The sequence below is a fragment of the Pan troglodytes genome, chromosome 17, assembly GCF_028858775.2.
Source record: "Pan troglodytes isolate AG18354 chromosome 17, NHGRI_mPanTro3-v2.0_pri, whole genome shotgun sequence".
Lineage (NCBI taxonomy): Eukaryota > Metazoa > Chordata > Mammalia > Primates > Hominidae > Pan > Pan troglodytes.
The window spans coordinates 64,771,706-64,785,016 of NC_072415.2; the positions used below are offsets into that span (position 1 = coordinate 64,771,706).

Below are 13,311 nucleotides of genomic sequence, written 5' to 3' on the forward strand. Positions count from 1 at the left end.
TGTGCCTCAGCCTTCCAAGTAGCTGGTATTACAGGTGTGCACCACCACATTTAGCTAATTTTTGCCATATTGGCCAGGCTGGTCTCGAACTCGTGACCTCAAGTGATCCACCTGTCTGAACCTCCCAAAGTGCTGGGATTACAGGCATGAGCCACCATGTCACAAAATTTACTTTCAATCCTCTAGAATATTTTGGGCCCATACCTGATTTGGCAACAATTTATTTTAGCAACTCATCTTTATCTAGTTGTTACAAAGCATTACATTTATTTTTCTTAGAAATAGTAACTCTCTTTTGCACTCATATCTTATCAGTATAAACACCTTTCAATTCAATTATGTAGTTACACTAAAAATACATCCAACACTAACAGGTTTGGTACTATACGCTAATGAATCTTGGTTTACATGTAACTCAAATAGAATGGAAGAACATGGACATGCTTGGGAGTAAACACTAGCCTTCTACATGTGTGGACATCAGTCAGCATGTTTTGTTGAGTAGATTGGAGTAAGTCGGTTAAAATGAGGGGCATTGGGACTGGGGGTGAGGCAGAAGTGATGGCAATGATGATTTATTGAAGCTTCTTTAAAAGAGCTTTACTCTATCTACAAATATGAATTATTCTCAGTGTCGATACAAATAACATAGTCACACAAGATGTTGAATATATTGTGGAATTCAAATATTTAAAAGAACGGTGGGGCTGGTAAGAAATGCATTTGCAATGTAATATAATGTAGTGTAGTTTCATCTCATATCTTTTTCTTAGATGAGTCGTGTTACTTGGTGTTATTATTCTAAGCATTTGATCACCCCAGGTCATGAAAAGTGTGACACACTTGTTTTGAGACAGAAAATTTCTCTTACTACATGAATCCAGAAAGCACATGATTCATATTTTATATGCCTCTGAAACGGGAAGCGTTCCCTTGTTCCCCTAGCAGGGTGTGTGATGGGGGTGTGGCTCGCTTCTTCAGTGCCTGCTGCTCAAAACTCTAGGGGAGCCCACAGACAGGCAGGCTGTGGGGCTCCAACCTCACTGCAGTGTCTAGGCGTGAATGCTTATAGCTCCTGAAGCCCCAGTGGGTTTGTGTTACAGGGTGCTCTCTTGGTTTGCTGTCTATAGGCAGCTTATGTTAACCAGCTCAATTAGACTCTACACCTTGTCACAAGGACAGAGGGCATTCTGTATCCTGGGTTCTTGCCTTGGTGTACTGGAAGAATCGGATCACAGGTGGGCTTGGAGAATGAGTGCCAAGTTTTATTGAGTGGAAATAGCTCTTCACTGCTGGATGAGCCAGAAGGGAGACGGTTTTCCCCTGGAGTTGGGCCGCTCAGGCACATGCCAAACTCCGCCTCTCCTGCAGGTGGATGGCCTGCCAGTGTGCCAGCGTTTGTTGGTGTGCTCTTCTGCCGGCATGCTCCCTCCGTGTCCTCTTGATGTCCAGCAGCTTGTCTTCTTCCACTGATGTGTTCCTCTCGCCCTCCAGCAGCTTTCGTCTCTGCCTTGCTAGGGTCTCAGCTTTTTATAGGCCCAAGACGGGGGTGTGGTGGGCCAGGGTGGTCTTGGAAAATGCAACATTTGGGCACAAAGGCAGAAGTGCCTGTCCTCACCTAGGTCTGTGGGGCTAGGGCCCTAGCCAGGGACCTGCCTTTCTCTACCCAGCATTTCTCTACCCTCCTCCTGTATCACCTTGAAGAGGTAGAGGTTCTGTTTTATTTTAATAACCACCACAATTTATTTAACCATTCCTTGATCCACGTATAGAATATTCATGCTAAGCACTCTGCATGTATGATCCTATCTAATCCTAAACAAACTCTTTGCAGAGGTATTATTACTGGATTATACTTATGAAGAAACTGAGATTCACTTTGTAAAGTTTCAAAGTGAAAGAAGCTTGAAAGTCATTGCTGTTATCAATGCTGCACATCTCCAGAGTGGCAGCCTTTGGCTTTATGCTACTAAATATAGTAGTTTCCTTTTTTAAAAATAAACACTTTTTTTTTTTTTGAGATGGAGTTTTCCTCTTGTTGCCCAGGCTGGAGTGCTATGGCGTGATCTTAGCTCACTGCAACCTCTGTCTTCCGGGTTCAAGTGATTCTCCTTCCTTGGCCTCCCGAGTAACTGGGATTACAGGCATGTGCCACCACGCCCGGCCAATTTTGAATTTTTAGTAGAGATGGGGTTTCACCATATTGGCCAGGCTGGTCTTGAACTCCTGACCTCAGGTGATCCAGCCACTTCGGCCTCCCAGAGTGCTGAGATTATGGGCGTGAGCCGCCGTGCCCGGCAGATTTTCTTTTTGTAATGGGGGGCTATTCTGTGCTAGGCCTTTAAATGTAGTTGACATGGGGTCATCACAAGAAGCCTATGAAGTACTATTTATTAAACTATATGGAAGCACAAAGTGTCAGATTTAAATCCAGGTCTGTAGTCCCAAAGTCAGTGATTATCCCACTCTATTCTATAACAGATACATTTGCATATGGCACCTGACTGCCACAATTCACTAGCATGTGAGTACACATAAGGTCACATATAATTGATAACCAGTCCCACAGGATCTGAGCCCCCCTTCACCGGCTCATCCATGAATTCCAGCTCCTTACAATGTCCTTCACTGCACAGTCATCTTGAAAAGCCACAGACTGGTCCAAGTCACACTGTTCTTATAGTCATCATTGGCTTTTGGCAAGTTGAGCCCAAGATCTGTGATACCAGCACCCCCCTTTACAAACCTGGGCACTGTGACACAGCTGTCCCTGCAGAACCAGCAGTTCCTGACCTGATGGGGGTCCCCAGTGATTCTTCCAGGCACTGAATCTCACACACCTGTGTGAGCCAAGCAGACTGAAAGGGAAGAGGATAACAGCACCCACACATTTCAAGTTTTCTCAGGGCCAAAATACTACAGAGTTTATGAGCTATCTATCTTAGTCAATTCAGGCTTCTATAACAACGTGTAGACTGGGTGGTTTATAAACAACATAAATTTTCTTTTCACAGTTCTGGAGGCTGGAAGTCCAAGATCAGAGTGCCAGCACAGTCAGGTTCTGCTGAAGGTTCTCTTCTGAGTTGTAGGCTGCCATCTTCCCTCTCGATCCTCACATGGCAGAAAGTGGGTGAGAGAACTCTTGCGAGTCTCTTTGATAAGAACACGAATCCCACCCATTAGGGCTCTACCCTCATGACCTAATCTCTCAATGACCCCCACATTCTGAAACCATCACATTAAGGGTTAGAATCCCAACATATGAATTCTGGGGGTACACAAATATTCAGTCCATTGCAGTATCTTAGGGTTTTCAGTTTGTATGGAGTCTTTTTCTATTACAATCATGTCCATCTCAGTCTCAAAGATCTACAGAGACCCACCACTCCCCTCTATCCGCAGGTCCTGTGGTGAGGTCTGTTTCCTCAAGCTGAGATCCTTCTGATTTATGGTGACATGTCTCTCAGCAGCCTCACTTTTCTTCTCTCCACCTGGAGTCATTGCACAGATGACATGTCAGTGTATGTCTGAGGCCCAATCATGGACATAGTGCTTTGTTTCTCAGGGAGCTCTCCAATATTATAAAAATCAGTAGCTACAGAGAAATGCTTAATGGTGGGGCATTGCCTCCCTCACACACTAGCCACTCCCCTTCTGCAGTCCAGCCCATTCACCACTTTATAATAACAAGGATCTAATTGAGGGTACATTAGTGTCTTTTGGTGCTGATCAACTTCTTTAAAAATAAAAAAGTCTCATTTCAGAAAACATGCTGAATTAGGAAGAAGTGGAAAGAAGTGCAGTGGATAAGCAAACCACAATCCTCAGGCCTCAACAAGGCATTCTTTCACTGATCACTAATCACTCTGGTTTCACCTGACTCTAGTCATCAACATGGCTTCCTAGTCTTGAAGTTGTCCAACCACAGTCATAGCTGTTTGACCTGCACATGACAAGCAGATTGATTTCTGGATCCTTAGATCATATAAAAACATCACTGTCCCTTGTGCTTGGGTTCAGTCTCACCCCATGCCTTTTGGATCTGTACTTTTTCCATGAGAAACACTAGCCTTGAGTTCTCCATAGCAAGAGTCTTACCTTGATTTTTTCTCTCCTTCCCTCAGAAGCCCTGAGCCTCAGCCTCAATGGCACATTGCCTTGTTATGGGCTGATATACCTTGTTACTGCTACTGCACTTCATCCTGTGGTCTGAATGCCTGGACCACAAGGTATGAGCTGCCCTCCCTGCTCTGGAAGGCAACCATCTCTTGGTGGAGAGGAACACTCTCCTGATGACTACTTGCCAATGTGAGGCTTTGATCCAGGGCCTACAGTGCCCACATACCTGTACCTGTACTGCCTGTCTTCACCTGTCTTAGTACTGGTATTTACTCTGCTAACCAATCTTACTAGAGTTAACTTTCCAGATTCTAGTCCCTTCTGTACCAACCTGCCCACTGCCACCTGAACTCTATGTACTCTGGGGAAAAAAAGAAATCAGTTGGGTTGAATTCTCAAACCCAATTGCCCAGTTCCACTCCATACTCATAACATCCAGACATAGAAGCCCTTAGCAAATATAGCATATTCTGACTTACATTGTCCATTCTTTTATGGCAAGTATTTTATGTACATGTAATTATTTGATTATACACATACACTAATATTTTTCTCTATATTTAAATTATAAGCTCCTGGCTGGGCACAGTGGCTCACACCTGTAATCCCAGCACTTTGGGAGGCCAAGGTGGGCAGATCACTTCAGCTCAGGAGTTCAATACCAGCCTGACCAACATGGTGAAACTCTGTCTCTACTAAAAGTACAAATATTAGCTGGGCATGGTGTGCACACAAGAATTGCTTGAGCCTGAGAGGCAGGAGGCTGCAGTAAGTTGAGATTGCACCACTGCAACCCATCCTCGGCAATAGAGCGAGACTCTGACTCAAAAAAATAAAAAATAAAAAATTATAAGCTCCTTAGAGGCAAACATATACTTAGCACAGTCCCTTATTAAAAGTAGTTGTGCAGAGAAGTATGCTAAATTGAATTTAATCACTTACAAGATTAACTTCTGTACCCGTATTCTATAGTGTAATTTCTCAGCTTACTGCCTCATTTATCTTTTCACAAATATTTACTGAGGGCCTGTTGCATGCTGGGTAATCTTCCAGGGGTTACTTTATCAAAGTCAATAGAGGCTGGGCATAGTGGCTCATGCCTGTAACCCCAGCACTTTGGAGGCCAAGGCAGGTGGATTGCTTTAGCTCAGGAGTTCGAGACCAGCCTAGCAATATGGTGAAACCCCATCTCTACCCAAAATACAAATAATTAGCCAAGCATGCTGGCACACCATTGGTCCCAGCTACTCTGGAGGCTGAGGTTGGAGAATTGCTTGACCTGGGAGAAGGAGATTGCAGTGAGCCGAGATGGCACCACTGCACACCAGCCTGAGTGACAAGAGGGAGACCCTGTCTCAAAAAAAAAAAAAAAAAAAGTCAGTAGAACAGATTCCTTCACAGATACTACATTGCAGGGGAGTTCAACAATAACTAAATTAAAAAATATAAATGTCATGATGGGGAAAAGGTGGGGGAAATGAATAGAGAAAGATGAAGAGTGGCGTTAACATGAAGTGACACTTGAACGTTTTGTCTCTTTTATAGAATAAGTTTCTGGAGGTCGCCATTTTGTTTGTTTTTGCATTTATTTCATTTTAAATGTTTGAACAGCATAAGCTACTAATGGACTTTTTAGGCTTTTAGCAAACACTTTTTGCAAATAGTTATGTAAATATATCAGACTTTTGAAGACCTCCTACTTCTTAATTTTTTTCCTTACACATTAAACATGGAAAAAAGAAAACAAAACAAATGGATTTTAGTAGATATAGGATATTATCAAATTAGTTTTCTTTTTAACAGCCCTCTGGCTTCAACATTTTCATGAGCATCATTTATTTAACAGACAAGATTATCTATAATCCTTTTTGGTTTCAACAGCAGTGTCTGATTGACAGTAGCAAACTCTATTTACTGATCATTTTTCCCAAACCCAAACCCCACTGCCCTGATGTTTATCTGACTGACATCCCTGAAAATCTTTGGTGATAATCATTAGAAGAATCACCAGAAACAGGGAGGCTCTTTGGAGCTACCTTGTGTGCTAACCTGGCGCAGGCACTAGGACCGCCCAGGAGCCGATAGGCAGCCACGCTTCACAGCCTGTCAGAGGGACTGAGCCGCCTTTGCTGTTACACAGGAAGAGAGCAGGCAGCATCAGTATCGGCTCAGCATCCTTCCCCCTTCTGTTCGATTAGAAGGTATTTACTTGCTATTTATCACTCAGGCTTTAAATACTGTCACGTGCCTTTAGTGTTCCCTTAATATGATGCTCTGAAATGCTGTCCAGCACCTATTGGGTTACTATATTATTTTATGTTAATTTCCACAGCTGATCGAAGCAACAGTGCCATAAAGAAATGGGCTAGATATTTCCAGAGGCTGCAATCTGGAGGCGTTTGGAGGTGTGAGTACGTTGGTCACAGATCTCTAATGTGTTGGCTGTATTAGTCGTGTCTCTTGACCTTCCTCTTCTTCGTTGAAAGAGCCAATGTGAGATGCCATCTGCATATTTCATTCATAAAGGAAATGCAACTAGATGGTGACAGAAACCGCTAATGATGGGCCTGAAACTCTACTTTGGAGTGGCTGTGGTTTCCTCTTCCAGCCTGTGGGTTTGCAAGAGAAGCTGGGTTTGCAACTGAGTTTGGATGGGAAAGAGATTTTGCTCAGGGCTGCAGACTGCGTGCGTGGATTCTGCTTTCTGTTTTCAAAGCTCAAAGACTGTCCTTTCTAATCATTGCCATAGTGCAGTGTAGGAGTCTTTTTATGCTTTCTTTATTTCTGCAAATACTCCTATCATAGATGCAGACTGCCAGAAAGCTATTAAGTCATTTGGTGCCCCACAGTGTAAAGCCACTGAAGAGAAATCTAGTTTGCTTTTTCTTAACCATATACCATATACTTTTTCCTGACTCAATACCACAGCTAGTAGATGGCACACAGAAACATTAAAAAACAATGCTAATCTAAGATTCTTTTTTCCTGTTCAAAAATAATTTTGATTTTGCCTGATAAGAGAGTAGTTTACTATTAGAAAACCCAAATGATTATGATTTTATGGGGGAGATGGAAAATTCTTTTTGAGTATTTTACAAATCAATTGAAGGTGCTTTTTAAGAGCCTTGGTGCCAATTTTATGCATTCAAGGCTCTTTTAAAACTTTAAAGCCTTCCCAAACTGTTAGATATGGTTTTGACCACAGTAATTAGTTTAAATTTGTATACATTATGCCAAAATGTAATAGGCAAGTGTATTCATAAATGAACAAAATATTGAGTTCTGCTAGTGGTCAATTCATGGTAAGATAAACATGTAAGATAAAATTCATTGTAAGATGAACAGTACCAACAAAATTTATTTCAGGAAAGAAAATATTTAACTAAGACACAATGCAAGGCATCAACATTAAAAGCGTGACTTTAATGAAAAACATTTGTTAAATAATTTTTAAAATACTTCTAATGGTTCAAAAAAGTATATGTTTAAGTTTCTTGTATTTGATATATTGAAATATCCTAAATGTGATTTCAAAATGTTTAGGTATCAAAGTTTTGAAAATGTATCTATAGTTCCCTTAACACTCTTTATTTGGTAAACAAAAGAGGGGCAGAGGATATGAGGGAGAAAGAGACTAAGTTTTACTTTACTGTTTTTTAAATATTTTGAATATTCTGATATAATATTTACTATATAGGTATGCTACCTATACTTTTTAAATGTAACTAAAATTACTAATGATTGTAATTATTAATTTGCAGTATCTGTAGCAAATGAAAATAAATATATCAAAAACATATTTATATTGCTATATAACATTTCTTAGGCAGAGAAAGTCATTTTTTCTAAATAGTGATTTGCTTCTGAAGGAAGTTAGGGAAATTAGATTGGGGGTGGTAGTAAACTTTCATTAGTTTCTGGGCAAAAGTAATTTTTTAAACCTATTTTTGCATTGGTGCACCTACAATTTATTTTCAAGTTTGGGTATATTACATATCTTCATAAACTTTGTGTTATTAAAGTTTTCTCCTTTCTCTTTTTAAAATGCTTCCTATATTCCAAGTCTGTAAAGATGACTCAATTCTTCAAATTAAAACTTAGTTTTGAAAATTCCTACCCATCATATAATGATTTGCAGTCTTAAACTTCAGTTTCATGTCAGACTCATCATTACACATGTCTTGTTGATAATTTTAAATAACTTCATTTTATGTTAAGTATAAAGATTCATTGAATTCAATGATGATAGGGGAAAAAGTCCCAAGATGTATGTTTTTATTCAGAATTTGACAGACACACTTTTCAGGACATGAATTTTGAACTTTCTTCCTGAATTTAAGTCCTAAAATTAAGTCCACTGGCTTGACCTAATCAAATGAAGACAGTTGGCACAGTGCTTAGCAGAAGTTCAGAATTACTAGCAAACAAATGGGACTTAAGCTAAGAAATAAAATGTAAAGGCTAAAATGAATTTGTTAGAATGTGAAAGTAGTGATTGTCGTTAGACAATCACTACTTTGTCAATGAGTTTGATGCCTGAGTATATCCCAAGGCCTTGAAAAGTCTTGCAGCCCAAGAGATTCAGGTAGATATCAATATTATACAGATTTACTTGGTAGTGTTAAGGTTGACATTTCTAACAGATGGATTTTAACATGCATATTTTTAGCAAAGAGTTCCAATAAATAGTAAATTCATTCCACCGATTTCACCAACAGCAGTACTTTTCCATCCAAAAGACAGACAATATTCCCTAACAGAAATTCTTTCATGAATAGAATACTTAGACATTTCTAAAAGACAGATTTTACATTATTTCTACATAGAAAAAATATAGCATTTACAGTACTAAGCCATCCAGAAGAAGCTAACATAAAGGAAGAAGTATCAGCAAAATTATTCTAGTATTGCAGTTTGCTTTTTCAAATTTTTTTTTCTGAGCATCTGTATAAGTAAGAAAATATATCTCCTAGTAGAAACCACAGAAAAATGCAATAAGTCATCCAGGGACCAATGGTAGACCTGTGGGAGACAGTGTTTACTGAATGGATGAGAAAAAGAAATGTGGAAGAGTAACAAATGGTCCTTTTTTATTTGTCATGAAAGATAATTCCAATTCTAATATGAGTTTTTAAGAATCTGTTGGCCACATACACATGCCACAATAAATAGGAATTACATGTAACTTGAGATTTTCCCATTATGATTTCCCCTTAAATAAAAGACTTAAAGGAAAGAAAATGAGAGTATGTAAGTGATGTGTCATCTCCACGTCAGTTATAGTTGTGTGAACTGGGAGGCACAAATTATGTATTTTGTTGGAGTTTGGCCAAAGGGAAAGTTATTATCCATCATATAGTTTTGGAAGAAGTGTTTCTCCAGAGCAAAGGTTTTGTTGTTTCCAGAACTGGATATTACTTATAAAGAAATAAGTTTATAGATATAGCAGAAAGCTTTTAAATATATGAGATTCAGTTTTTGAGTGTAAAAGACACATACGCAATGTGTTCATGCATTTGTTGATATGCAAGTTTATCCAAAACATTGCTTTAACTTGTCCCTCCTGGTTGACACAACTATAACTGATGTGAACATGGGAGACGATTAATATACTTTCACTCCTTTTCCCTTAAATATATTAGTTGATAGGGAGGAAGTTAACGCTAAGGAAACTTGTTGATAAATATTAATCATGATTTCACAGATGTTTAAATTGCAAATAAGATTTGCTCTTTCACATAATAGTGAATGTTGGAGTTTGCAGGCTGGAATCAGTGTAACATTTTTTGGACACAGCAATGAATGTCTTTGAATTATTTTTCATTAATATGTATTAATGATCTCTTGCTGTATTGCAAGTATGGGAGTTGGAGCAGTAAACAAGTTATGTCCCCCCTTGCACAGTTTCCATCATTTTGTGAAGGAATAGAGGCAAAAAGCAAGCAATTAAATATTATTAACCAAATGCATTGTTACTAAAATTATGTTGTTATTATTACTATAATTTATTGTCAATTAAATAAACCAGAATATATCTGATAAGTGCTAACTGGAAAATTAAAAGAGGATACTGTGATAAGGAATGGCTTTGTGGCATTTTCAGTTAGGGTTGTTTGGAAGACTTCCTGAAAAAGTGATGTATCATCAGGGATCCAGGTGAAAAAGTTAGCCAGATAATGAGAGGCACGGTGCTACAACAGCAAGTGTGTGGATTTAGAAGTAAACCTGCTGCAGTTTAAATCCATTCTGTGTCATTCTGAAACTTTGAAATCTTGAGAAATTTACCCTTGGAGCCCGTTTCATAAAACGTTATAGAATTTTGACAAGAGGAAAAATGAGATGATATATGTTGACTTTCTATGACACTATGGAAGAATTTAATTTCCATGATGACTTACGAAGTGCTACGACTTTATGAACTAACTCCTTCAAATACTTCATCCAACAAACAAGTATTTGATTGTTTTACCACTCCTGTACCGCTTTCTTTAAATTTTTTGGGTGAATTCTGTCACAGAGTTGAGGGAGAAAAGACTGGCACTTCCACAGACAACAGAAAAAGAAAGAATTGTTTCCGAATCTTCTAAAGAGCAAGCCTCAGCTAGGATCTTTGTTAGATGCAGATGTTATTAATTTTGCTTATTTCCCCAGAAACCACCAACACACTGGTTGATGGGTGTTGATTATGGTGCTGCTCCTCTCAGGCAATGCTGGAGTGAGATGACTACATCCACAGAGGTTAGACATAGCCTCTGGAAGGACTGTGCTTACTGGGCTCAGCCCATCACATCCCACTTCTTGAGAAGTTGAGTGCGATGCACATGGCATTTCATAGTGCACAGCACAGCTTTCAGGCTCAAGTAGAAGAGGCAATTGATAAAGATCAGTATTTCTTTGATAAATTTATGGATAAAGAAGGTAGTTCATTGATACTTGGAGAATTCACATCTAAAGATGCTTGGGGTTTTGTCATCTCATAGGCGTGCAGCCATGAAATACATACCTGCACACAAACATGCACATGTATTCCCCCAAGCAACTGCTATACATTTTTTAAGTAGAAAATTGCTATGGTGTGATTTTAAGTATTTTCCTTCTATTGTTCTTGACACTACAGTTATGCATAAGTTCAAAATGATTCAACAATATTTTTCCCCAGTTATTTCAAAGGAAAACCTTCCTCCTGGAGTCTATCAGCTAGCTGTATTTGAAGCTACTTTATCAAACAAAAGTCAAAACAGAAAACTAAACTAAATTTTTTTTTAAATGGAAAAGTCTGGCATAGAAAAGAGGCATGGTTGGGGGAAAATGTCTGTGATGGGTTTGGACTTGATTGAGACAACTTTCCAATCTTGTAAAAGAAAATGGAATTCCCCTGAGTGGCAGCCACAGACAAATTGACATGTTCAGGCTAAAATGTGTCCTTGTTCAGAACCAGGAAAGAGCAAAGGCTCTTGCTGGGGATAAAATAAGCAGTGGGAGAGAGTTAGGCCAGGAGTAAAACTCAAGTTTATGAGACCTTGTGCTGCTACTGTTTAAAATCTACCTGCAGCTCTGAGGTGCCCCACCGGCGTGTTATTGGAGATGTAACTTGATCTACTTGAGGCCTATTCTTTATTGCTATGTATTGGGATTGGGTTTTATGATAATCAACAGTATCAGGTAGTTATTTTGTCATTTTCTTCAAAAATTTATCTATTATTCAACTATTATGCTTGGAACAATTCTGGAACTTATGTTTATTGCAAATACAACATTAGAAATCTGGAAGGAATAAGTGAGTTCAGGAGGTCTACTAATCCCACATATAGTATAATCCTGAATATAAGTAGTAATATTGACTGTAAATAATAAAAAATTTTATTAAGATTGTATAATTCTGAGAGAAACAATAGATAGCTAGAGAATTAGATAGATATAGATAGATAGATAGATAGATAGATAGATAGATAGATAGATGATACGTAGGTAGATAGATAAACAGATAGATAAAATCCCTAGTAACACATCAACATTTAAAGACAATCTTCAAGGTATGCATCTAGCAGCTTGCATAATTCTTTCTCTCCCACATTTTAATTCAGTCAATTGAGTACTTATTTAAAACACCAAATTATTTACAACTTTGTTTTAATTATGACAACTATGATTCCTTCCAGTGTCACTACGAATTAATCTACCAGTAAATGTCATAAAGCAATAAGGGCAACAGGTCATGAAATATAAATATATTTTTTCATGTAAATATTTATTTGCAAAGACGAGACTATAATCCAACTGTTGGATGGTGCCAGAACCATGGCATAGTGGCCAAAATGTGTGCTCTTTAGGGAACATACTTTTATAAATTCATATTTGGTTTTTCAAATGTGATTTTAGTGGTGAGGAGTATCGTGTGTAAATGTGGGGAATTTTTATTTACATCAAAAGTTGGATGTCAAAATAAAGGTAAAACTGGCTGAGTCTCACAAAATACTAATGAAGCAGGAAAAATTTTAAAAATTTTAGAAGCATCCAAAAATTCAACCAGATCAAGAAAGACATGACTTAGCAACAGCATATATAGAAAATTACTTAGTAGTTTGAATTCTCAGTAAACTCAATGTGAGTGGACAATGCGATGTGGCTACTAGAAAAGTTAATGTGATGTGGCTACTAGAAAAGTTAATGCATGCTTAGGCTACACTAAAGGGAACAAGGTATCTAGAACATGGGAGGTGACAGCCCAATAATACCGTATTACTGGCTGGGTGCTGTGGCTCATGCCTGTAATCCCAGCACTTTGGGAGGCTTAGGCAGGGGGATAACTTGAGATCAGGAGTTCGAGACCAGCCTGGCCAACATGGTGAAACCCCGTCCCTAATAAAAATACAAAAACTAACCAGGTGTGGTGGTGTGCTCCTGAGGTGGGAGAATTGCTTGAACCTGGGAGACGAAGGTTGCAGTGAGCCGAGATCACACTGCTGCATTCTAGCCTGGGTAAGAGAGGTATCAAAAACAAAAACAAACAAACAAACAAAAACCTACTGTACTACTGTATTACTCAGTGATTCTGTTTCCAGTTCTGGGCTTCTCACATTAGGAGGGCTCTAGATTCATTAAAAACCATATCAAGGAGGTTTTTAAGAGGATGGAGAAGTTTCAAACTTTTTCAAAGGATGAACAGAGGGTATTTTGTTTGGTGAACAGAAT

General features: G+C 38.7%; 1 protein-coding gene across 3 annotated transcripts in view; it reads left to right on the plus strand.

Moving 5' to 3' along the window:
• Nucleotides 1-6,217: 6,217 nt before the first annotated feature.
• RAB27B (RAB27B, member RAS oncogene family) overlaps nt 6,218-13,311 on the plus strand; it is a 173,774-nt gene continuing 166,680 nt past the window's right edge. The window contains exons 1-2 of one of the 3 annotated variants that reach the window (XM_009434050.5): nt 6,218-6,320; nt 6,452-6,530. The gene's annotated coding sequence lies outside the window, so the exon portion shown is untranslated. The remainder of the gene's footprint in view (nt 6,321-6,451; nt 6,531-13,311) is intronic. The other 2 variants (XM_063795727.1, XM_054671859.2) reach the window with 2 other exon arrangements.